Source organism: Bufo bufo, chromosome 3 (assembly GCF_905171765.1).
Source record: "Bufo bufo chromosome 3, aBufBuf1.1, whole genome shotgun sequence".
Taxonomy (NCBI): domain Eukaryota; kingdom Metazoa; phylum Chordata; class Amphibia; order Anura; family Bufonidae; genus Bufo; species Bufo bufo.
The window spans coordinates 694,573,977-694,599,442 of NC_053391.1; the positions used below are offsets into that span (position 1 = coordinate 694,573,977).

A 25,466-nucleotide genomic window follows, 5' to 3' on the forward strand; every position below is an offset into this window, starting at 1 on the left:
TGTGGTCTAATGACATCAACACCCTATATTAGGTGTGCATAATTATTAGGCAACTTTTTTTCCTTTGGCAAAATGGGTCAAAAGAAGGACTTGACAGGCTCAGAAAAGTCAAAAATAGTGAGATATCTTGCAGAGGGATGCAGCACTCTTAAAATTGCAAAGCTTCTGAAGCGTGATCATCGAACAATCAAGCGTTTCATTCAAAATAGTCAACAGGGTCGCAAGAAGCGTGTGGAAAAACCAAGGCACAAAATAACTGCCCATGAACTGAGAAAAGTCAAGCGTGCAGCTGCCAAGATGCCACTTGCCACCAGTTTGGCCATATTTCAGAGCTGCAACATCACTGGAGTGCCCAAAAGCACAAGGTGTGCAATACTCAGAGACATGGCCAAGGTAAGAAAGGCTGAAAGACGACCACCACTGAACAAGACACACAAGCTGAAACGTCAAGACTGGGCCAAGAAATATCTCAAGACTGATTTTTCTAAGGTTTTATGGACTGATGAAATGAGAGTGAGTCTTGATGGGCCAGATGGATGGGCCCGTGGCTGGATTGGTAAAGGGCAGAGAGCTCCAGTCCGACTCAGACGCCAGCAAGGTGGAGGTGGAGTACTGGTTTGGGCTGGTATCATCAAAGATGAGCTTGTGGGGCCTTTTCGGGTTGAGGATGGAGTCAAGCTCAACTCCCAGTCCTACTGCCAGTTTCTGGAAGACACCTTCTTCAAGCAGTGGTACAGGAAGAAGTCTGCATCCTTCAAGAAAAACATGATTTTCATGCAGGACAATGCTCCATCACACGCGTCCAAGTACTCCACAGCGTGGCTGGCAAGAAAGGGTATAAAAGAAGAAAATCTAATGACATGGCCTCCTTGTTCACCTGATCTGAACCCCATTGAGAACCTGTGGTCCATCATCAAATGTGAGATTTACAAGGAGGGAAAACAGTACACCTCTCTGAACAGTGTCTGGGAGGCTGTGGTTGCTGCTGCACGCAATGTTGATGGTGAACAGATCAAAACACTGACAGAATCCATGGATGGCAGGCTTTTGAGTGTCCATGCAAAGAAAGGTGGCTATATTGGTCACTGATTTGTTTTTGTTTTGTTTTTGAATGTCAGAAATGTATATTTGTGAATGTTGAGATGTTATATTGGTTTCACTGGTAAAAATAAATAATTGAAATGGGTATATATTTGTTTTTTGTTAAGTTGCCTAATAATTATGCACAGTAATAGTCACCTGCACACACAGATATCCCCCTAAAATAGCTAAAACTAAAAACAAACTAAAAACTACTTCCAAAAATATTCAGCTTTGATATTAATGAGTTTTTTGGGTTCATTGAGAACATGGTTGTTGTTCAATAATAAAATTAATCCTCAAAAATACAACTTGCCTAATAATTCTGCACTCCCTGTATAGTCCTTCTTCATTGTTAATGGCCGTGTGGCACCTTTATTCAGGGGCTGTTACTGGTCTGGGGTTTGGCTGGTTTGGTGGGGGCACAATATGCAGATTATTGCTGTTCTGGGATTTAATCTCCAGCAGGTTATTTGACAGTAAACACAGAATATTAATCAGCTCTGGCATCTCCAACCCCAGCGCTCTCCTGCCCTACAGGTGCCCTTCTTCTGCCATCTGCTTTTCCTCCTTTTCCAGTTCCATCCTACTCTTCCATGAATACATTTTTTGTGGTCTCCCTATATGACCATGCCCTGTGGACGTTCATGCGATACCTTTTAGAAATCACAGACTGTTTTCTGTTTATTTCGGAAGAATGAGCAGCATGGAAAAACTGGAGATGACTTCTTGATATCTTCCCCATCAATCGCTTTGCCTGTTTCTGTTTTATTGGTGATGGCCTAATAATCTACATTAATACAGCACAATCTTCTTACATAAATATAGCCCTAGAACCTGCATACATATATACAGCAGTTTTTAACCTGGAGTGGACCCTTTTAAAAAATCGCTTTTATTAGTTTAATTTAAAAAGCATAAATATAGACACCTTATGATAACCGGATATCCAAAACAAATACTAGGACAAGATGTTGCCCAGCTACCACCGTGAATTGGTGAAACAAAAAAGATAAATAGACAGATATGCAAAGAATTCCCGTGGCATTATTGACACCCGTGTCCGAAAAAGGCGCTTTCCAATCAGTCCCCTATATATACAGCACCAGCATAAGGATGCCTTACTGCCCCATCAGACACGGCAGGCGGCAGTCAGAACAGCAGGGAGGACATCTATATGTAAGTCACCAATAAGTGGAAGTTATAATGAATATTTCTGTGCAGCCAGAATATTGACAGCAGGTTCTTGTATAATATTTTTTCCTAGGTGATTTATCCTCAGCTGGGGAAGCCACAGTTCCTCCAGAACGGACTGCCATATCAGGGCATCCATCAGGACACAGTAACTATAATTATATCTAACTATCTACGGACACTTTAATATATGTAATTCTTTAATATACATATATACAGCCTCAGAACCAAGCTCAGTACATAAATACAGCCTCAGAACCAAGCTCAGTACATAAATACAGCATCAGAACACAGCCCAGTACATATATACAGCACCAGAACCAAGCTCAGTACATATATACAGCACCAGAACCAAGCTCAGTACATAAATACAGCACCAGAACCAAGCTCAGTACATAAATACAGCACCAGAACCAAGCTCAGTACATAAATACAGCACCAGAACCAAGCTCAGTACATAAATACAGCACCAGAACCAAGCTCAGTACATAAATACAGCACCAGAACCAAGCTCAGTACATAAATACAGCACCAGAACCAAGCTCAGTACATAAATACAGCACCAGAACCAAGCTCAGTACATAAATACAGCACCAGAACCAAGCCCAATACATATATACAGCACCAGAACCAAGCTCAGTACATATATACAGCACCAGAACCAAGCTCAGTACATAAATACAGTACCAGAACCAAGCCCAATACATATATACAGCACCAGAACCAAGCTCAGTACATAAATACAGCACCAGAACCAAGCTCAGTACATAAATACAGCACCAGAACCAAGCTCAGTACATAAATACAGCATCAGAACCAAGCTCAGAACATAAATACAGCACCAGAACCAAGCTCAGTACATATATACAGCACCAGAACCAAGCTCAGCACATAAATACAGCACCAGAACCAAGCTCAGTACATAAATACAGCACCAGAACCAAGCTCAGTACATAAATACAGCATCAGAACCAAGCTCAGAACATAAATACAGCACCAGAACCAAGCTCAGTACATATATACAGCACCAGAACCAAGCTCAGCACATAAATACAGCACCAGAACCAAGCTCAGTACATAAATACAGCACCAGAACCAAGCTCAGTACATATATACAGCACCAGAACCAAGCTCAGTACATAAATACAGCACCAGAACCAAGCTCAAAACATAAATACAGCACCAAAACCAAGCTCAGTACATAAATACAGCACCAGAACCAAGCTCAGTACATAAATACAGCACCAGAACCAAGCTCAGTACATAAATACAGCATCAGAACCAAGCCCAGTACATAAATACAGCACCAGAACCAAGCTCAGTACATAAATACAGCACCAGAACCAAGCTCAGTACATAAATACAGCATCAGAACCAAGCTCAGTACATATATACAGCACCAGAACCAAGCTCAGCACATAAATACAGCACCAGAACCAAGCCCAGTACATATATACAGCACCAGAACCAAGCTCAGAACATAAATACAGCACCAGAACCAAGCCCAGTACATATATACAGCACCAGAACCAAGCTCAGTACATATATACAGCACCAGAACCAAGCTCAGTACATAAATACAGCACCAGAACCAAGCTCAGTACATAAATACAGCATCAGAACCAAGCCCAGTACATAAATACAGCACCAGAACCGAGCCCAGTACATGTATACAGCACCAGAACCAAGCTCAGTACATAAATACAGCACCAGAACCAAGCTCAGTACATAAATACAGCACCAGAACCAAGCTCAGTACATAAATACAGCACCAGAACCAAGCTCAGCACATAAATACAGCACCAGAACCAAGCTCAGTACATATATACAGCACCAGAACCAAGCTCAGCACATAAATACAGAACCAGAACCAAGCTCAGTACATAAATACAGCATCAGAACCAAGCTCAGTACATACAGGGAGTGCAGAATTATTAGGCAAGTTGTATTTTTGAGGATTAATTTTATTATTGAACAACAACCATGTTCTCAATGAACCCAAAAAACTCATTAATATCAAAGCTGAATATTTTTGGAAGTAGTTTTTAGTTTGTTTTTAGTTTTAGCTATTTTAGGGGGATATCTGTGTGTGCAGGTGACTATTACTGTGCATAATTATTAGGCAACTTAACAAAAAACTAATATATACCCATTTCAATTATTTATTTTTACCAGTGAAACCAATATAACATCTCAACATTCACAAATATACATTTCTGACATTCAAAAACAAAACAAAAACAAATCAGTGACCAATATAGCCACCTTTCTTTGCAAGGACACTCAAAAGCCTGCCATCCATGGATTCTGTCAGTGTTTTGATCTGTTCACCATCAACATTGCGTGCAGCAGCAACCACAGCCTCCCAGACACTGTTCAGAGAGGTGTACTGTTTTCCCTCCTTGTAAATCTCACATTTGATGATGGACCACAGGTTCTCAATGGGGTTCAGATCAGGTGAACAAGGAGGCCATGTCATTAGATTTTCTTCTTTTATACCCTTTCTTGCCAGCCACGCTGTGGAGTACTTGGACGCGTGTGATGGAGCATTGTCCTGCATGAAAATCATGTTTTTCTTGAAGGATGCAGACTTCTTCCTGTACCACTGCTTGAAGAAGGTGCCTTCCAGAAACTGGCAGTAGGACTGGGAGTTGAGCTTGACTCCATCCTCAACCCGAAAAGGCCCCACAAGCTCATCTTTGATGATACCAGCCCAAACCAGTACTCCACCTCCACCTTGCTGGCGTCTGAGTCGGACTGGAGCTCTCTGCCCTTTACCAATCCAGCCACGGGCCCATCCATCTGGCCCATCAAGACTCACTCTCATTTCATCAGTCCATAAAACCTTAGAAAAATCAGTCTTGAGATATTTCTTGGCCCAGTCTTGACGTTTCAGCTTGTGTGTCTTGTTCAGTGGTGGTCGTCTTTCAACCTTTCTTACCTTGGCCATGTCTCTGAGTATTGCACACCTTGTGCTTTTGGGCACTCCAGTGATGTTGCAGCTCTGAAATATGGCCAAACTGGTGGCAAGTGGCATCTTGGCAGCTGCACGCTTGACTTTTCTCAGTTCATGGGCAGTTATTTTGCGCCTTGGTTTTTCCACACGCTTCTTGCGACCCTGTTGACTATTTTGAATGAAACGCTTGATTGTTCGATGATCACGCTTCAGAAGCTTTGCAATTTTAAGAGTGCTGCATCCCTCTGCAAGATATCTCACTATTTTTGACTTTTCTGAGCCTGTCAAGTCCTTCTTTTGACCCATTTTGCCAAAGGAAAGGAAGTTGCCTAATAATTATGCACACCTAATATAGGGTGTTGATGTCATTAGACCACACCCCTTCTCATTACAGAGATGCACATCACCTAATATGCTTAATTGGTAGAAGGCTTTCGAGCCTATACAGCTTGGAGTAAGACAACATGCATAAAGAGGATGATGTGGTCAAAGTACTCATTTGCCTAATAATTCTGCACTCCCTGTATGTACAGCACCAGAGCCAAGCTCAGTACATAAATACAGCACCAGAACTCAGCTCAGTACATATATACAGCACCAGAAACAAGCTTAGTACATAAATGCAGCCCTAGACCCAGTATATATAGAGCAACAGAAAAAAGCTCAGTACATATATACAGCCTCAAACCAAAGCCCAGTACATAAATACAGCATCAGAACCAAGCTCAGTAAAAATATGCAGCCGCAGACCAAAGCTCAGTACATACAGGTGAAACTCGAAAAATTTGAATATCGTGCAAAGTTCATTTATTTCAGTAATGCAACTTAAAAGGTGAAACTAACATATGAGATAGACTTGTTACAGGCAAAGCGAGATATCTCAAGCTTTTATTTGTTATAATTTGGACGATTATGGCTTACAGCTTATGAAACCCCAAAGTCACAATTTTGAGGTCTCCCTTGCTCAGGGGATATGGATTAATTAGCTGACTAGAGGGTGACACTTTGAGCCGAGAATATTCACCCTTTTTACAAAATTCTAATTTTAAGCTGCATTAATGCAATTCCTTTTAATTTGCATTTTTGAAAAAAATGGACTTTTGCACGAAATTCTAATTTTTCGAGTTTCACCTGTATATACAGCCTCAGAACCAAACTCACACATAACTACAGCCCCAGAACCAAGCTCAGTACATATATACAGCACCAGAACCAAGCTCAGTACATGTATACAGCCCCAGAACCAAGCTCAGTACATATATACAGCACCAGAACCAAGCTCAGTACATATATACAGCCCCAGAACCAAGATCAGTACATAAATACAGCATCAGAACCAAGCTCAGTACATATATACAGCACCAGAACCAAGCTCATTAGATAAATACAGCACCAGAACCAAGCTCAGTACATAAATACAGCACCAGAACCAAGCTCAGTACATAAATACAGCCCCAGAACCAAGCTCAGTACATATATACAGCACCAGAACCAAGCTCATTACTTGTATACAGCCCCAGAACCAAGATCAGTACATAAACACAGCACCAGAACCAAGCTCAGTACATAAATACAGCACCAGAACCAAGCTCAGTACATATATACAGCCCCAGAACCAAGCTCAGTACATAAATACAGCACCAGAACCAAGCTCAGTACATATATACAGCACCAGAACCAAGCTCAGTACATATATACAGCACCAGAACCAAGCTCATTAGATAAATACAGCACCAGAACCAAGCTCAGTACATAAATACAGCACCAGAACCAAGCTCAGTACATATATACAGCACCAGAACCAAGCTCAGTACATAAGTACAGCCCCAGAACCAAGCTCAGTACATATATACAGCCCCAGAACCAAGATCAGTACATAAATACAGCACCAGAACCAAGCTCAGTACATAAATACAGCACCAGAACCAAGCTCAGTACATAAATACAGCACCAGAACCAAGCTCAGTACATAAATACAGCACCAGAACCAAGCTCAGTACATAAATACAGCACCAGAACCAAGCTCATTACATGAATACAGCACCAGAACCGAGCCCAATACATATATACAGCACCAGAACCAAGCTCAGTACATATATACAGCACCAGAACCAAGCTCATTAGATAAATACAGCACCAGAACCAAGCTCAGTACATAAATACAGCACCAGAACCAAGCTCAGTACATATATACAGCACCAGAACCAAGCTCATTAGATAAATACAGCACCAGAACCAAGCTCAGTACATAAATACAGCACCAGAACCAAGCTCAGTACATATATACAGCACCAGAACCAAGCTCAGTAGATAAATACAGCACCAGAACCAAGCTCAGTACATAAATACAGCACCAGAACCAAGCTCAGTACATATATACAGCACCAGAACCAAGCTCAGTACATAAGTACAGCACCAGAACCAAGCTCAGTACATATATACAGCCCCAGAACCAAGATCAGTACATAAATACAGCACCAGAACCAAGCTCAGTACATAAATACAGCACCAGAACCAAGCTCAGTACATAAATACAGCACCAGAACCAAGCTCAGTACATAAATACAGCACCAGAACCAAGCTCAGTACATAAATACAGCACCAGAACCAAGCTCAGTACATATATACAGCACCAGAACCAAGCTCAGTACATAAATACAGCACCAGAACCAAGCTCAGTACATATATACAGCACCAGAACCAAGCTCAGTACATAAATACAGCACCAGAACCAAGCCCAGTACATAAATACAGCCCCAGAACCAAGCTCAGTACATAAATACAGCTCCAGAACCAAGCTCAGTACATATATACAGCACCAGAACCAAGCTCAGTACATAAATACAGCTCCAGAACCAAGTCCAGTACATAAATACAGCCCCAGAACCAAGCTGTCACGGACATACCGAGACATACGGACGTTCCCGCGACAGGTGGCAGGAGATCTGTGAGACCGGCAACACGTGGTTTGATCTGACAGGTTTTCCTTTTGGATCAAACGACGTCTGTGTTGTTTCTGGTGCTCGCCGCTCCTTCTTCCCCAGGTGTGGCTATTGCGGTCATTTAACTTCTATATTTATTGCTGTTTCTCCCACTATGCTGTGCGTTTATAGCTTCTGTTGGACTTGTGGTTAGCTTGTGCTTGGTTCTTGGCTGAGTTCCTGGTGCTACCAAAGCTTCATTGAAGATAAGTGTTTCCTTTCCCTTTTGTATTTTGTTTTTATATATGTGTGTGTTGCCTTTCCCTGTTGTTTGTCATTAGGCCTGAGGGAGACTCCTGTTCGTCCTTCCTTTTGGAGGAACAGGTAGACTCAGTCCTGACATTAGTTTCAGGGTCCTATAGGGTGAGTTAGGATTGTAGGTAACCAGTGTATGAACTTGCCTACCTTTGGGGCCTGTTCATACTGGTAGTCTGTCAGGACTGGAGTTAGAGTTTTCTCTAGGAGGTGTCCATCTTCCTTCCCTAGTTTCCAGGCCTTATTCCGGTATCCCCTTTCCCTCCTATGCTCGGTGTGGTGTTTTCCTCCCACACACGAGCGTGACACAAGCTCAGTACATATTGTGGGGTTTCGCTCTGGTAGATAAGGTAAGCGGGCACAGTACAGAGGCAAAATAAAAGTTCTGAACTCAAAATGTCAGTGTTTATTCACACTTGAGGCAATTGCACAAAACAGCACGTAACTTTGCAGTCTTGGTGTTAATTCACACAATGGAAAGTTCATATAACACAAGTCACCTTGCTGGCAGTTCTGCCTCCAGTAGTCCACAGCAGGCTTTAGGGGGCCAGTTTCCCCAGCGTGTGGCTCTCAACCCTCCAGCACGGCACAAAGCCTCAGATCCCAAAAACAGAGACATCTCTGCTGAGCCCAGCTGCCTATTTAAGGACAGAAACATAGAATGTGTCAGCAGATAAGAACCATTTGGCCCATCTAGTCTGCCCAATATACTGAGTACTATGAATAGCCCCTGGCCCTATCTTATATGAAGGATGGCCTTATGCCTATCCCATGCATGCTTAAACTCCTTCACTGTATTTGCAGCTACCACTTCTGCAGGAAGGCTATTCCATGCATCCACTACTCTCTCAGTAAAGTAATACTTCCTGATATTACTTTTAAATCTTTGCTCCTCTAATTTAAAACTATGTCCTCTTGTAGCAGTTTTTCTTCTTTTAAATCTTCTCTCCTCTTTTACCTTGTTGATTCCCTTTATGTATTTAGCAGTTTCTCTCATATCCCCTCTGTCTCGTCTTTCTTCCAAGCTATACATGTTAAGGTCCTTTAATCTTTCCTGGTAAGTTTTATCCTGCAATCCATGTACTAGTTTAGTAGCTCTTCTCTGAACTCTCTCCAAAGTATCGATATCCTTCTGGAGATATGGCCTCCAGTACTGCGCACAATACTCCAAATGAGGTCTCACTAGTCTCTGTAGAGCGGCATGAGCGCCCCCCTCTGTCTACTGGTAATCCCTCTCCCTATACACCCCAGCATTCTGCTAGCATCTCCTGCTGCTCTATGACATTGTCTGCCTACCTTTAAGTCTTCTGAAATAATGATCCCTAAATCCCTTTCCTCAGATACTGAGGTTAGGACTGTGTCACTGATTTTATATTCTGCTCTTGGGTTTTTACGCCCCAGGTGCATTATCTTGCACTTATCAACATTACATTTTAGTTGCCAGATTTTTGACCATTCCTCTAGTTTTCCTAAATCCTTTTCCATTTGGTGTATCCCTCCAGGAACATCAACCCTGTTACAAATCTTTGTGTCATCAGCAAAAAGACACACCTTACCATCGAGGCCTTCTGCAATTTCGCTGATAAAGATATTAAACAATATGGGTCCCATAACAGATCCCTGAGGTACCCCACTGGTAAAAAGACCTTGGTCTGAATATACTCCATTGACTACAACCCTCTGTTGTCTGTCCCTCAGCCACTGCCTAATCCATTCAACAATATGGGAGTCCAAGCCCAAAGACTGCAATTTATTGATAAGCCTTCTATGTGGGACAGTATCAAAAGCCTTACTAAAGTCTAGATATGCGATGTCTACTGCACCTCCGCCATCTATTATTTTAGTCACCCAATCAAAAAATCAATAAGATTAGTTTGACATGATCTCCCTGAAGTAAACCCATGCTGTTTTTCATCTTTCAATCCATGGAATTTTAGATGTTCCACAATCCTTTCCCTAAGTATGGTTTCCATTAATTTCCCCACTATTGATGTCAGGCTTACTGGCCTATAGTTGCCCGATTCCTCCCTACTACCTTTCTTGTGAATGGGCACAACATTTGCTAATTTCCAATCTTCTGGGACGACTCCTGTTGCCAGTGATTGGTTAAATAAATCTGTTAATGGTTTTGCTAGTTCACCGCTGAGCTCTTTTAATAGCTTTGGGTGTATCCCATCAGGCCCCTGTGACTTATTTGTATTAATTTTAGACAGCTGACTTAGAACCTCTTCCTCTGTAAAGACACATGCATCAAAAGATTCATTAGTCTTCCTTCCTAACTGAGGTCCTTTTCCTTCATTTTCCTTTGTAATAACTGAACAGAAATATTCATTGAGGCAGTCAGCTAGTTCTTTATCTTCTTCCATATTCCTTCCTTCTTTTGTTTTTAATTTTGTAATTCCTTGTTTTAGTTTCCTTTTTTCATTTATGTATCTGAAGAATGTCTTATCGCCTTTTTTCACTGACTGAGCTAATTTCTCTTCTGCCTGTGCTTTAGAAGCTCTTATAACTTGTTTGGCCTCTCTCTGCCTAATCTTATAAATTTGCCTGTCATCCTCGTTTTTTTTTAGAATTACTAAATGCTATCTTCTGCTGAGTACCACAGTGGTCTCTTCCTTTTTTTGCTTTTACCGACAAGCCTAATGCAGTTATCTGTTGCCTTCCATAGTGCCACTTTTAAGTAGTCCCATTTCTCCTGGACTCCATTGAAACTGTTCCAATCTGATAGGGACTCGTATACCACTAATCTAATTTTTTAAAACTTTTGTTTTTGTGTGGTGTGACTCAGTCACTGTACTTATATTAAACCACACTGACTGTTGATCACTAGATCCCAAGATTTCCCCTACAGTAATATCATATACCAAATTCCCATTTGTGAATACTAAAACTAAAATGGCCTCCTTCCAGGTTGGCTCCTCAACTACTTGCTGTAATCCCAGTAGGGAATTTAGAATATCTGTACTCCTGGCAGAACTAGCTATTTTGGTTTTCCAGTTTACACCAGTTTACATCTCCCATAATGATAACTTCCCCCTTCAATGTCATTTTAGCTATTTCCTCAACTAGTAGATCATCCGGTCCGGTGTTTGACCTCACCTGGCTGGAAACTAGCCCAGCCGCATATGCTGGGAGGAAAATACCTGCCTTGCCAGACACAACCCCTAACTGTGTCACATACCCCCCCCCCTTTGTTCAACCCTGAGGGGGTTGACACACGCCAGGCAATGCACCCGAGACAGGGCATCCGCGTTTCCCTACAACCGGCCTGCTCTGTGTTCTACCAAGAACTTAAAGTTCTGCAGAGAGAAAAAACATCTGGTGACCCGGGCATTCCTGTCTTTGACCTGGCTCATCCACTTGAGAGGGGACTGGTCGGTCACCAGGCAGAACTTTCTCCCCAACAATTAGTAGCGGAGAGACTCGAGTGCCCACTTGATAGCCTGGAATTCTCTCTCCACTATACTGTACCTGGTTTTGGCTGGGGTGAGCTTGCGGCTTAGGAAGACAATGGGATGCTCCTTCCCATTGACTTCCTAAGACAGGCATCCGTTTGTACCACAAAATCCCTCTTGAAGTTGGGCGTCACCAAAACCAGTGACCCACACAGGATCGACTTCAAAGCGGCAAAAGCCTCTTCCGCCTGATCATCTCAGAAAACCATCACTGATTTTCGTCCCTTCAAGACCCCTGTCCACCCGGGGCATGGGATACGCATCGAATTTGGAAACCTCGTTAAGTTTTCGAAAGTTGTTACAAAACCGCAACGTCCCGTCCGGCTTAGGTATCAACACAATGACATCTAGCTGCAACATTAGCTGCACTTCCTCCGATATAGCTTGTCTCCGAGCCTCGCGTACCAGATATGGTTTTAATCTGACTTTTGCCTGAGGCTCAGTGACAATGTCATGCTGGATTATGGAAGTGCGTCCAGGGAGGTCCGAGAACACATCCGTGTTCTGACTAACGAACTCCCTGGCCTCCCGAGTCTGTTTAGAGGAGAGGCTGTCAGCAATTTTTACTGTGGCAGCCTCTCTTGCATCAGACAGAGGGGCCGGTACCTTTTCTCCTAGAAAACCCGGCCGCGGGCTGTCTTCTGTACAGGTTTCCCTATCTTTCCACGGTTTGAGTAAATTCACATTGTACACCTGCTCCGGCTTTCGCTGCCTTGGCTGGTGTACCTTGTAATTTACATCTCCAATTTTCTCGAGTACCTCGTAGGGCCCCTGCCACCTAGCCAAGAACTTACTCTCCACGGTCGGCACCAGAACCAAAACCTGATCTCCCGGGTTAAAGTTCTGGACCCGAGCCTGCCGATTATAGACCCGACTCTGGGCTCGCTGAGCGGCCTCCATATGCTCCCTAACAAGAGGAAACACTGTCTCTGTCCAATCTTGCATCTGGGTAACGTACTCAATGACACTTATGCGGAGTGGGTTGTTGTTCCCACGCCTCTTTGGTCACGTCCAAGAGACCGCGAGTGTGTCTGCCATATAGCAGTTCGAAGGGCGAGAACCCAGTAGAGGCCTGGGGCACCTCTCGAACTGTTAACACGAGATAGGGCAGAAGGAGGTCCCAGTCCTTCCCATCTTTAGACACTACCTTTTTCAACATATTTTTTAATGTTTGGTTAAACCGTTCTACCAGACCATCGATTTGCGGATGGTAAACGGACGTCGGTAGCTGTTTTATGTGCAGCAGCTTACAGAGTTCCCTTATCACCTTGGACATAAAAGGGGTCCCTTGGTCGGTCAGAACATCTTTAGGTAGTCCTACTCGGGAAAACATCTCCATAACTCCTTAGCTATGAGTTTGGCCAAGGTAAGTCGCAGTGGCACCGCCTCCGGGTACCGAGTGGCGTAGTCTAGAATGACTAAGATGTGTTGATGCCCTCTGGCGGACTTCAGTACTGGGCCTATGAGGTCCATAGCTATTCGGTCAAACGGTACTTCGATAATCGGGAGAGTTACTAGGGGACTATGGAAATGTGACTGGGGGGCTAGTTATCTGGCAGGTCAGGCAAAAATTACAAAACTCTTCCACTTCTTTGAATATGCTGGGCCAGTAAAACCGCTGTAGAATACGATCCTGAGTTTTCTGCAGCCCCAGGTGACCCCTGAGAACGTGTTGGTGGGCTAGATCTAACACAAGCTTGTGATAAGCCTTGGGGACCAGTGGCGTACACACAATCCTGTGCGAAACTGATCTATGGGGCCCCCTCCCCGTCGCCCCCCCCAACCTGCCTCCAAGCCCCCCCCCACTACCTCCCCTACTAGTGTTGTAACTATAGTGTAATGGGCCACAGTGCAAACATTTTTACAAGGAACCGGCAGGTTTTCTTACTAAGGGCTCTTTCCGTGCGGGTAATCCGCTGCGTGACTGAGAGCCAAGCCCCATTCTGGACAGCAGAGACACAGAGCAGTAACATGATTGACTGTGATCTTTTTACTACAAAATCACGGTGACAACTTTATGTCTCTGTGATTTTGTAGTAAAAAGATCACAGAGAGGCACGGAGTATTACCAATCATGTTAATGCTCCGTGTCTCTGCTGTCCGGAGCGGGGCTTGGCTGTCTTTCACGCAGTGGATTACCCGCACGGGATCCGCTCCTGTTAAAGAGCCCTAAGCCCAATGCATGGCTACACTCACCCAGTCCTAATAAAATCTGGTCCTACCTCATCCAGGGTGTCGCTGGTATTGGCGTGATGTCCGCTGGATCCAGAACAAGGTCCCTGTGGTGAGAAAAAAAGAATAATCACATAAGGAAGGGATGGTGACTGCCCCTGTGAAATCACCAGCAGGGGGCGCTGTGCTGGCCTGTAAGACTGAGCCATGCCAATGTATAGCAGGGTAATCATTTCCCCTAAGTGCAACCACACAGTACTAATGCCCACCTTGTGGCCCCTCACAGTAGCTATGCCCACCTTTGTTCCTGTCACAGTAATTATGCCCAGATATGTGCCCCCTCATAGTAGTTATGCCAAATATGTGTCCCCTTACAGTAGTTATGCCCAGATATGTGCCCCCTCAAAGTGGTTATGCCAGATTGTGTCCCCTCACAGTAGTATTGCCAGATTATGTGTCCCCTCACAGTAGTAATGCCAGATTATGTGTCCCCTCACAGTAGTAATGCCAGATTATGTGCCCCCTCACAGTAGTAATGCCAGATTATGTGCCCCCTCACAGTAGTAATGCCAGACTATGTGCCCCTCACCTAGTAACGCCAGATTATGTGCCCCTCACAGTAGTAATGCCAGATTATGTGCCCCTCACAGTAGTTATGGCAGATTATGTGCCCCTCACAGTAGTTATGGCAGATTATGTGCCCCTTCACAGTATTTATGCCCAGTTATGTGCCCCCTCAAAGTAGATATGCCCAGATATGTGCCCCCTCAGAGTGGTTATGCCAGATTATGTGTCCCCTCACAGTAGTAATGCCAGATTATGTGCCCCTTCACAGTATTTATGCCCGGTTATGTGCCCCCTCAAAGTAAATATGCCCAGATATGTGTCCCCTCAGAGTGGTTATGCCAGATTATGTGTCCCCTCACAGTAGTAATGCCAGATTATGTGCCCCTTTACAGTATTTATGCCCGGTTATGTGCCCCCTCAAAGTAAATATGCCCAGATATGTGTCCCCTCAGAGTGGTTATGCCAGATTATGTGCCCCTCACATTAGATATGCCCACATATGTGCCCCTCACATTGGTTATGCCAGATTATGTGCCCCTCACATTAGATATGCCCACATATGTGCCCCTCACATTGGTTATGCCAGATTACATGCCCCGTCACAGTAGTTATGCCTTCATATGTGCCCCCTCATAGTTATGCCTTTATATGTGCCCCCCTCACAGTAGTTTTGCCACATTAGGTGCCCCCTCAAATTAGTTATGGCAGATTAGGTGCCCCCCTCAAACTAGTTATGGCAGATTAGGTGCCCCTCAGTAGAGATGCCAACTTTTGTGCCCCCTCACTCTAGTTGTGCCCATCAACCCCCTCCCCCCCCTGACCCCAGTCTGCAGCGTTAGAAAAAAATAAATACACATACTTACCTTCTTCCCTGATGAGAGGAGGCAGATTGCCGGGTTTTCAGGTCTCCTCCCACAGCAAGCAGCGCGATCTGGGGCCAGCAGGGGGAGCTCCTGAGCTCTGAAGATCAGTGAAGCAGGGAGCAGCGAGGTTTCCCTGCTTCACTATGGAAGCGGAACTGCCTAGCCGGGTGTGAGTGAGTGAGTGCGCTCCCCCCCCTCTTCCTTGACCCTCTGGCCCCCCCCCCACACCCTTATTATACATGTAATGGAGGCATGGAGCGCTCTGATGGGGCCCGAAATTGCCACTGTACTTCATGCTGGGCCCCATCAGAGCGTTCCATTTCATGTGAGTACAGAGGGGCCCCTGCCAGCGGCCTGGGGGGGGTCCACAGGCGGCGGGGCCCCCTGGAGTGCCGGGCCCGGTCGCAACTGCGACCCCTGCGACCCTGGTATGTACGACACTGTTGGGGACCACCAATTGTTCAATATGTTCACCGCGTAGTTGGTTTACCCGATACAACATATCCTGATGAACCACAAAACGGGGAAACACCGACTCTGCCCCAGGTTGTTGTGGTTCACCATCTACTATTAACACATTTTCCCAGGCGCGGGATAGGGTTGGGTCCTGACGTTAGGCGGTACCAAAATTATCCCTGGACACATTGAGGTCTGCCAATTCAGGACCCGGCGGCAAGTCCTCCACATCTCCCATAATCACACTTAGCGGGGTTGTCTCCCCCTCTTCCACCAAAGTGGCGGTCACCCCTACTGCTGGCCTTTCAGTCTCAGGTTCCCAGGGTTCTGGTCTCACCCCTGAGACGGGCCACTCTGCTGGGGTTACCCCTGTCTCATGGGTATCAGTCACTCTCATAGCAGGCCACAGTGCCGGGAAGACCGGGAAGTCTCTCCCTATTATACACTGCGTGCAGAATTATTAGGCAAATGAGTATTTTGACCACATCATCCTCTTTATGCATGTTGTCTTACTCCAAGCTGTATAGGCTCGAAAGCCTACTACCAATTAAGCATATTAGGTGATGTGCATCTCTGTAATGAGAAGGGGTGTGGTCTAATGACATCAACACCCTATATTAGGTGTGCATAATTATTAGGCAACTTCCTTTCCTTTGGCAAAATGGGTCAAAAGAAGGACTTGACAGGCTCAGAAAAGTCAAAAATAGTGAGATATCTTGCAGAGGGATGCAGCACTCTTAAAATTGCAAAGCTTCTGAAGCGTGATCATCGAACAATCAAGCGTTTCATTCAAAATAGTCAACAGGGTCGCAAGAAGCGTGTGGAAAAACCAAGGAGCAAAATAACTGCCCATGAACTGAGAAAAGTCAAGCGTGCAGCTGCCAAGATGCCACTTGCCACCAGTTTGGCCATATTTCAGAGCTGCAACATCACTGGAGTGCCCAAAAGCACAAGGTGTGCAATACTCAGAGACATGGCCAAGGTAAGAAAGGCTGAAAGACGACCACCACTGAACAAGACACACAAGCTGAAACGTCAAGACTGGGCCAAGAAATATCTCAAGACTGATTTTTCTAAGGTTTTATGGACTGATGAAATGAGAGTGAGTCTTGATGGGCCAGATGGATGGGCCCGTGGCTGGATTGGTAAAGGGCAGAGAGCTCCAGTCCGACTCAGACGCCAGCAAGGTGGAGGTGGAGTACTGGTTTGGGCTGGTATCATCAAAGATGAGCTTGTGGGGCCTTTTCGGGTTGAGGATGGAGTCAAGCTCAACTCCCAGTCCTACTGCCAGTTTCTGGAAGACACCTTCTTCAAGCAGTGGTACAGGAAGAAGTCTGCATCCTTCAAGAAAAACATGATTTTCATGCAGGACAATGCTCCATCACACGCGTCCAAGTACTCCACAGCGTGGCTGGCAAGAAAGGGTATAAAAGAAGAAAATCTAATGACATGGCCTCCTTGTTCACCTGATCTGAACCCCATTGAGAACCTGTGGTCCATCATCAAATGTGAGATTTACAAGGAGGGAAAACAGTACACCTCTCTGAACAGTGTCTGGGAGGCTGTGGTTGCTGCTGCACGCAATGGTGAACAGATCAAAACACTGACAGAATCCATGGATGGCAGGCTTTTGAGTGTCCTTGCAAAGAAAGGTGGCTATATTGGTCACTGATTTGTTTTTGTTTTGTTTTTGAATGTCAGAAATGTATATTTGTGAATGTTGAGATGTTATATTGGTTTCACTGGTAAAAATAAATAATTGAAATGGGTATATATTAGTTTTTTGTTAAGTTGCCTAATAATTATGCACAGTAATAGTCACCTGCACACACAGATATCCCCCTAAAATAGCTAAAACTAAAAACAAACTAAAAACTACTTCCAAAAATATTCAGCTTTGATATTAATGAGTTTTTTGGGTTCATTGAGAACATGGTTGTTGTTCAATAATAAAATTAATCCTCAAAAATACAACTTGCCTAATAATTCTGCACTCCCTGTAAGTTCGTAGTGCAAATTTGGGGCAATTGCCACTTCGTGAGTCCATCTCCCAGCTCCTGTGGTTAGAGACACCAGGGCAGTGGGATAGTCTTTTAAGTCTCCATGGATGCACATGACCCTGGTTTTCTGGCCAGTATACTCAGCGGACAGTACCAGGGGAGCCCTTACTAGGGACACCAGACTCCCTGAGTCCAGCAGAGCCTCCGCTGGAGTGTCTCCTACCTCCACCTGGCACAGGTGGTTTAGATTTTTTGGGGTGCCTGCTGCACACATATAGCGACTGATGGTAGCTATAGTTAGTATCCATGGGTTCCACCTGATGGGGACAGTCAGCTCTTACATGGCCCGGCTCCTGACACCGCCAGCAGACTATCGGAGCCAGGTCTGTAGAGGATACACCCCAAGTGGGTTTGGTTGGTACAAGTCGCGGGGTCTGGGATGGATTTATGGGGTTTGACTTCCCCCCTCCCAAAAGAACCCCCTGTAACAGTCTTAGTAGCCTTGTAGCGCTCCACCAGGTCCACCATTTCCTGGCCGATCCAGTGCTGGAGAGGGGGTGGCAGAGCCCTCCAGAACATATCAGCCAATAGTCTATCCAGCATAGCCGTGGGACTCAGCACATCAGGCTGTAGCCACTTTTGCAAGAGGTGAAGTAAGTCATAATACTGGGTCCTTGCAGGCTCAGCCGGCTTAAACCCCCACTGATGTACCCGCTGGGCCCGGACCAACACATTCACCCCCAGTCTTGCCAAAATCTCACCCTTTACTTTCTGATAGTCGGCCGCTTGATCGTCCGGCAAGTCAAAATACAGCAACTGGGAATCGGATGCCAGGAATGGAGCAACGACCTCAGCCCACTGGTCACGGGGTAGCTTTTCTCTGATGGCCACTTTTTCGTACATCGCCAGGTAGGTTTCGATGTCGTCTGCGGGGGTCATCTTAGGAATCGCGGCACGGACTGCTTTCTGGGCATCGTGGACGCTTGGGGTTGCTCCTGCTGTCTGCAAAGCCATCACGTGTTGTAGCATCAACTGGTTAGTCTCCTGCTGCTGCTTATTAGCCTCGCGTTGCTGCAGGTTTGTCGCTCGCTGCTGCAGATTAGCCTCTATGAGGGCCTTCACAAGAGCCTCCATTTTGTCGTGGGGCACTGGTTGTAATACAGCTGGTTTAATGTACGACATACAACCGTTACTGAAAAATGCAGAAACCAAAAATATCGGCGTTCCCGCCAGCCTCACTGCTCTTGCCCGCATCCTCCACCAATTGTGGGGTTTCGCTCTGGTAGATAGGGTAAGCGGGCGCAGTACAGAGGCAAAATACAAGTTCTTAACTCAAAACGTCATTGTTTATTCACACTTGAGGCAATTGCACAAAACAGCACGTAAATTTGCAGTCTTGGTGTTAATTCACACTCAATGGAAAAGTTCATATAACACAAGTCACCTTGCTGGCAGTTCGGCCTCCAGTAGTCCAGGCTTTAGGGGGCCTGTTTCCCCAGCGTGCGGCTCTCAGCCCTCCAGCACGGCACAAAGCCTCAGATCCCAAAAACAGAGATATCTCTGCTGAGCCCATCTGCCTATTTAAGGACAGCCAGGTGCTGCCAAAACCCGGACCGGCACTAAAACTCCGGTCCGGTATTTGACCTCACCTGGCTGGAAACCAGCCCAGCCGCACATGCTGGGAGGAAAATACCTGCCTTGCCAGACACAACCTCTCACTTTATCCACATGCACGGAATGAACCATGTAAATCCTTTGATTATAGAGAAACGAAAAGAAGGGTTCCAGCACTCTAATGCGATTTTGTTGCAGTCTTTATTTTCAAAAACAGCTTCACATGTATGAACACATCCCTGCTATCCCGCACAATTGACGCGTTTCGAACTTTGCGTTCTTAGTCGTAATCGTGTATAACTCCAAGTGTCCTGGTTTAAATGTGGTTCTCCCTCGCCTCCCTCAATTGTGCGGGATAGCAGGGATGTGTTCATACATGTGAAGCTGTTTATGAAAATAAAGACTATGCAACAAAATCGCATTCAATGGGGGTCTGGAGTGGTCTGTAAGTCTGACTGGGGGGGGGGTCAGGAGGTCTGACTGGGGAACTGGAGTGGTCTAATGGAGGGTCTGGAGGTCTGACTGGGGGGTCTGGAGGTCTGACTGGGGGGGTCTGGAGGTCTGACTGGGGGGGGTCAGGAGGTCTGACTGGGGGGGTCAGGAGGTCTGACTGGAAGGGGGGGTCAGGAGGTCGGACTGGAGGATTTGGAGGTCTGACTGGGGGTCTGGAGTGGTCTAATTGGGTGTCTTGAGGTCTGACTGGGGGTCTAGAGGTCTGAATGGGGGGTCAGGAGGTCTGACTGGGTGGGGTCAGGAGGTCTGACTGGGGGGGTCAGGAGGTCTGACTGGGGGGGTCAGGAGGTCTGACTGGGGAACTAGAGTGGTCTAATGGAGGGTCTGGAGGTCTGACTGGGGGGTCAGGAGTTCTTACTGGGGGGGGTCAGGAGGTCTGACTGGGGGGGGGGGTCAGGAGGTCGGACTGAGGGTCTGGAGTGGTCTAATGGGGGGTCTGGAGGTCTGACTGGGGTGTCTGGAGTGGTCTAATTGGGTGTCTTGAGGTCTGACTGGGGGTCTAGAGGTCTGAATGGGGGGTCTGGAGGTCTGACTGGGGGGGTCAGGAGGTCTTACTGGGGAGATCTGGAGGTATGACTGGGGGGTCTGGAGTGGTCTAATGGGGGTCTGGAGGTCTGACTGGGGGGGTCTGGAGGTCGAAATGGGGGTCTTGAGAGGTCTGTCTGGGGGTCTGGAGGTCTAATGGGGGTCTGGAGGTCTAATGGGGGTTTGGTTTGAGATCTGATATGTGGGTCTGGAGGTTTGATATGGGGGTCTGGAGGTCTAATGGGGGTCTTATCTGAGGTCTGATATTGGGTTGGGGTCTTACATGGAGGTCTAATGGGGGTCTGATCTGAGGTTTAAAACTGGGGTCTTATATGGGGTCTGATATAGAGGTCTAAAGGGGGTTTGGTCTGAGATGGGGGGATCTCATGGTCTGAGAGGAGAAGAAGAGGAAAGAGAATATATACATCAGAGAAGAGAAGTCAGTGGATGTAAGAGGTACATACAGGGAGTGCAGAATTATTACGCAAGTTGTATTTTTGAGGATTAATTTTATTATTGAACAACAACCATGTTCTCAATGAACCCAAAAAACTCATTAATATCAAAGCTGAATATTTTTGGAAGTAGTTTTTAGTTTGTTTTTAGTTTTAGCTATTTTAGGGGGATATCTGTGTGTGCAGGTGACAATTACTGTGCATAATTATTAGGCAATTTAACAAAAAACAAATATATACCCATTTCAATTATTTATTTTTACCAGTGAAACCAATATAACATCTCAACATTCACAAATATACATTTCTGACATTCAAAAACAAAACAAAAACAAATCAGTGACCAATATAGCCACCTTTCTTTGCAAGGACACTCAAAAGCCTGCCATCCATGGATTCTGTCAATGTTTTGATCTGTTCACCATCAACATTGCGTGCAGCAGCAACCACAGCCTCCCAGACACTGTTCAGAGAGGTGTACTGTTTTCCCTCCTTGTAAATCTCACATTTGATGATGGACCACAGGTTCTCAATGGGGTTCAGATCAGGTGAACAAGGAGGCCATGTCATTAGATTTTCTTCTTTTATACCCTTTCTTGCCAGCCACGCTGTGGAGTACTTGGACGCGTGTGATGGAGCATTGTCCTGCATGAAAATCATGTTTTTCTTGAAGGATGCAGACTTCTTCCTGTACCACTGCTTGAAGAAGGTGTCTTCCAGAAACTGGCAGTAGGACTGGGAGTTGAGCTTGACTCCATCCTCAACCCGAAAAGGCCCCACAAGCTCATCTTTGATGATACCAGCCCAAACCAGTACTCCACCTCCACCTTGCTGGTGTCTGAGTCGGACTGGAGCTCTCTGCCCTTTACCAATCCAGCCACGGGCCCATCCATCTGGCCCATCAAGAATCACTCTCATTTCATCAGTCCATAAAACCTTAGAAAAATCAGTCTTGAGATATTTCTTGGCCCAGTCTTGACGTTTCAGCTTGTGTGTCTTGTTCAGTGGTGGTCGTCTTTCAGCCTTTCTTACCTTGGCCATGTCTCTGAGTATTGCACACCTTGTGCTTTTGGGCACTCCAGTGATGTTGCAGCTCTGAAATATGGCCAAACTGGTGGCAAGTGGCATCTTGGCAGCTGCACGCTTGACTTTTCTCAGTTCATGGGCAGTTATTTTGCGCCTTGGTTTTTCCACACGCTTCTTGCGACCCTGTTGACTATTTTGAATGAAACGCTTGATTGTTCGATGATCACGCTTCAGAAGCTTTGCAATTTTAAGAGTGCTGCATCCCTCTGCAAGATATCTCACTATTTTTGACTTTTCTGAGCCTGTCAAGTCCTTCTTTTGACCCATTTTGCCAAAGGAAAGGAAGTTGCCTAATAATTATGCACACCTAATATAGGGTGTTGATGTCATTAGACCACACCCCTTCTCATTACAGAGATGCACATCACCTAATATGCTTAATTGGTAGTAGGCTTTCGAGCCTATACAGCTTGGAGTAAGACAACATGCATAAAGAGGATGATGTGGTCAAAATACTCATTTGCCTAATAATTCTGCACTCCCTGTATGTGGCGCTCTATGACCCTGTATGTTCTGTAGCGCTGTATGGAATGTTTTCCATGTCTTTAAAGGGGTTGTCCGCTTTTTTTTTCCGTACGAGCGCTGCCTTCTCCGCTCTGTTTACCTGCTCATCACTGCAAATGCTACGGCGAGCAGGTGAACAGAGCAGAGAAAGCAGCTCTTATATGAGCGCCGCCCTCTCTTCAAACAGCTGATCGGCTGGGGTGCCGGAGGACCCCGGACGATCTGATATTGATGCCCTATTCTGAGGATAGGTCATCAGTAGTAAAAAGAGGATGACCCCTTTAACAGTTGGAGGGGGTAAGGTTGAGAATTTGGCATGGGGGGGGGCAGTTTCAATATTTGCCTTGGGCAGCGGAAAAGCGAGATGCACCAGCGCTGAGTGAAGGGGGGCCCAAGCTGAACTCTTGCACCAGGGCCCATGAGCCTTCAGCTACGCCCCTGTATATACAGCCCCAGAACCAAGCTCAGTACATATACACAGTAAGGCTGCACCAGGTATCAATACTTTTTTGATATTTTGGTACCCGGTTTGGTATTGAGCTTTTTTCTATACTATGGTGCACTATTGCTCAGCTTAGTATCCGCTCTGATTAGAGAATGTATGCAGCGTCCCACTTGATGTGTCTATGGGTCACTGCAACGTTGTCATGTTCCATATTCATGTTATTTGCATATTTCTGCAATTTAGCAGTAAAATCCCTGTTACCAGGCTGTCAGGTGCACTACACTTATTCCACCACTAGATGGGGATAGCACCATAGTCTATATATACCACAGTTCAGGCCTAGTTAGTGGGTTGTTGGTTCGAGTAGCAGGAGTGAGGAGTAGGGGGAAGGAGATGACTCCCTCCTCTCAGCTCTCTCTTGGGCTCCCCATTCAGAGGAGCCCACGTGTATCTCAGTGTCAAGCCAAGAAACAGGCAGAGGTGAGACCTTCTTCTACCGTCTACTCTTCTGGGGTGCCAAGTGGACTTTATCATTTCTATGTAAAAGACAAAGGAAGGACAAAGCCATTATTCTGGGCTCTAGGCGCCTTTGTACCCAGGTGAAGGTTTATCAGCTTCCGGCAGCCTCACCGTTACTTCAAGGACAGACAGTCCATCTGTTGTAGCACTTGTGTGTAGAAGATAAGACCTAAACCACCATTACTGAGATTAGAACAAGGCAAAGAGCTAAGTACCAGTGAGAAGATACCTTTCATACTCTAACAAGACTTTAGCCTGATACAGGACCACACATAAAGCCTGTTAGAGACTGTTTGTATCTGGATGTAAATTGCTGTCAAGACCCTGTTTACAGTAAAGTTGGATTTGAACCCTGCCTCATTCTTCCATCTCCATACTACAACTACTCTCATCATATTGCCCCACCAAGGTGCTCGCGTCACGACATTACCTAATTCAGGGGCCCAGCCGCACAAGCACTCAGAAGCCCAATCACCATCAAGGGCACCTCGATCACCACCTGGCCGGTGTCCCCTGTAATAGAGTGTGCCCCGGAGCATCCAGTGCTGTTCTCCCTTTCACTGCAGCCCGGCCCCCCCTGCTAGGGGAAGGCTGTGCGTGTAGGAGCTCCCAGATATAGGGATCCAAAGCCAGGATCTTGTCTCAGCTGAGACATTGATCATCATCCCCAGCCTGAGCCTTGCAGCCTCAGCTGGAAGAAGCAAGCAGAAAGTTACAGACAACTCCAGTTCCAGGAAGAAGCATACCCTGTGAAGCTAACTGTGAGTCAAAGTCCAGAGACCCAGGAGAAGCCATAATCCTCCTCAGCAAGTCAGTCCTCAGACAGCAGAAGATAGTAAGCGCAGAAGCCAAATTTCTGCCACATTACAGAGCTAGCAAGCAAACGTCCTTTTCCTGCAAGCTCCAGGCACATGATAGAGCAGAAGATAGATTCCTGCCACACATTGCCAATACCTGCTGGGACCAAAGACTAATGCTGTACCTTGCTTGGATGAAGGCTACTACCAGTAAAGACAAGTTTGAACTTTACCCAAGGTCTGGATCTCAATTACTGCTGCAAAATCTTCAATTACTCCTACTAGCACCACACTCATTTTATTGCAAGTGAGCCAGGATCCAGGAGTCCAGCCGTACCCAGGTAGGAGACACCGTTGAAACCTTTACCACTACCATACAGAGACATTACACCACTCTGGCATTCCTAACCTGGAACGTGCGTTACAACACCTTAAAGGGCCCTGTGACTGTACAGTGCGCACGTTGCAATTGACGTCACGAACAAACAATAGACTATTATACACATATCCTGACCCACTGCATAATTTGGCATCCGTGTAACCGTACTCTATTGCTCCGGCTCTATTGCTCTTCCAGCTGACAGGTGGAAAACCCACCAGACACAAGCCACTGCATGCTTGGGTTTGTATCCTTTGCTTGCCTACCGAAACACTGCTACTGCAGATGTGAAGGTCGCCTACCTGTGCAATCACCAGAACGTTGTAGTCATTTCCACAACTCATATCTGCTGCCTTCCCACAATGGCCAAAACACTCCCACCACTGCCCCCACTAATAAGTGCTGAAGACCCTAGGCACTCCTTCCATCAAGTCTCTCCACCCTCACTGTATCACCAAAGGCCCCATGATGTGAAGTTGGTACATCTCCATTAATTGGTTCGTCTCTGACCTGGACCAATAGTGAAGAATAAACATTTCCCATCTATTAAATACTTTTTTGTAATGGGACTCATTACACGGCTCAACCTCAGTCCTCTCCAAGCCCAACAGCTTCAGTAAATAATCAACTGATTTCAAGATAGATGGGAC

General features: G+C 45.8%; 2 protein-coding genes across 2 annotated transcripts in view; one reads left to right on the forward strand and one right to left on the reverse strand.

Annotated features, from left to right (window-relative positions):
- Nucleotides 1-25,466, reverse strand: part of LOC120996590 (transmembrane O-methyltransferase homolog) — a 372,830-nt gene that overhangs the window by 208,151 nt on the left and 139,213 nt on the right. The gene's annotated exons all lie outside the window — the stretch shown is intronic.
- Nucleotides 21,038-25,466, forward strand: part of LOC120996586 (DNA repair protein XRCC1) — a 40,907-nt gene continuing 36,478 nt past the window's right edge. Inside the window, exon 1 of the mRNA XM_040426614.1 lies at nt 21,038-21,080. The gene's annotated coding sequence lies outside the window, so the exon portion shown is untranslated. The remainder of the gene's footprint in view (nt 21,081-25,466) is intronic.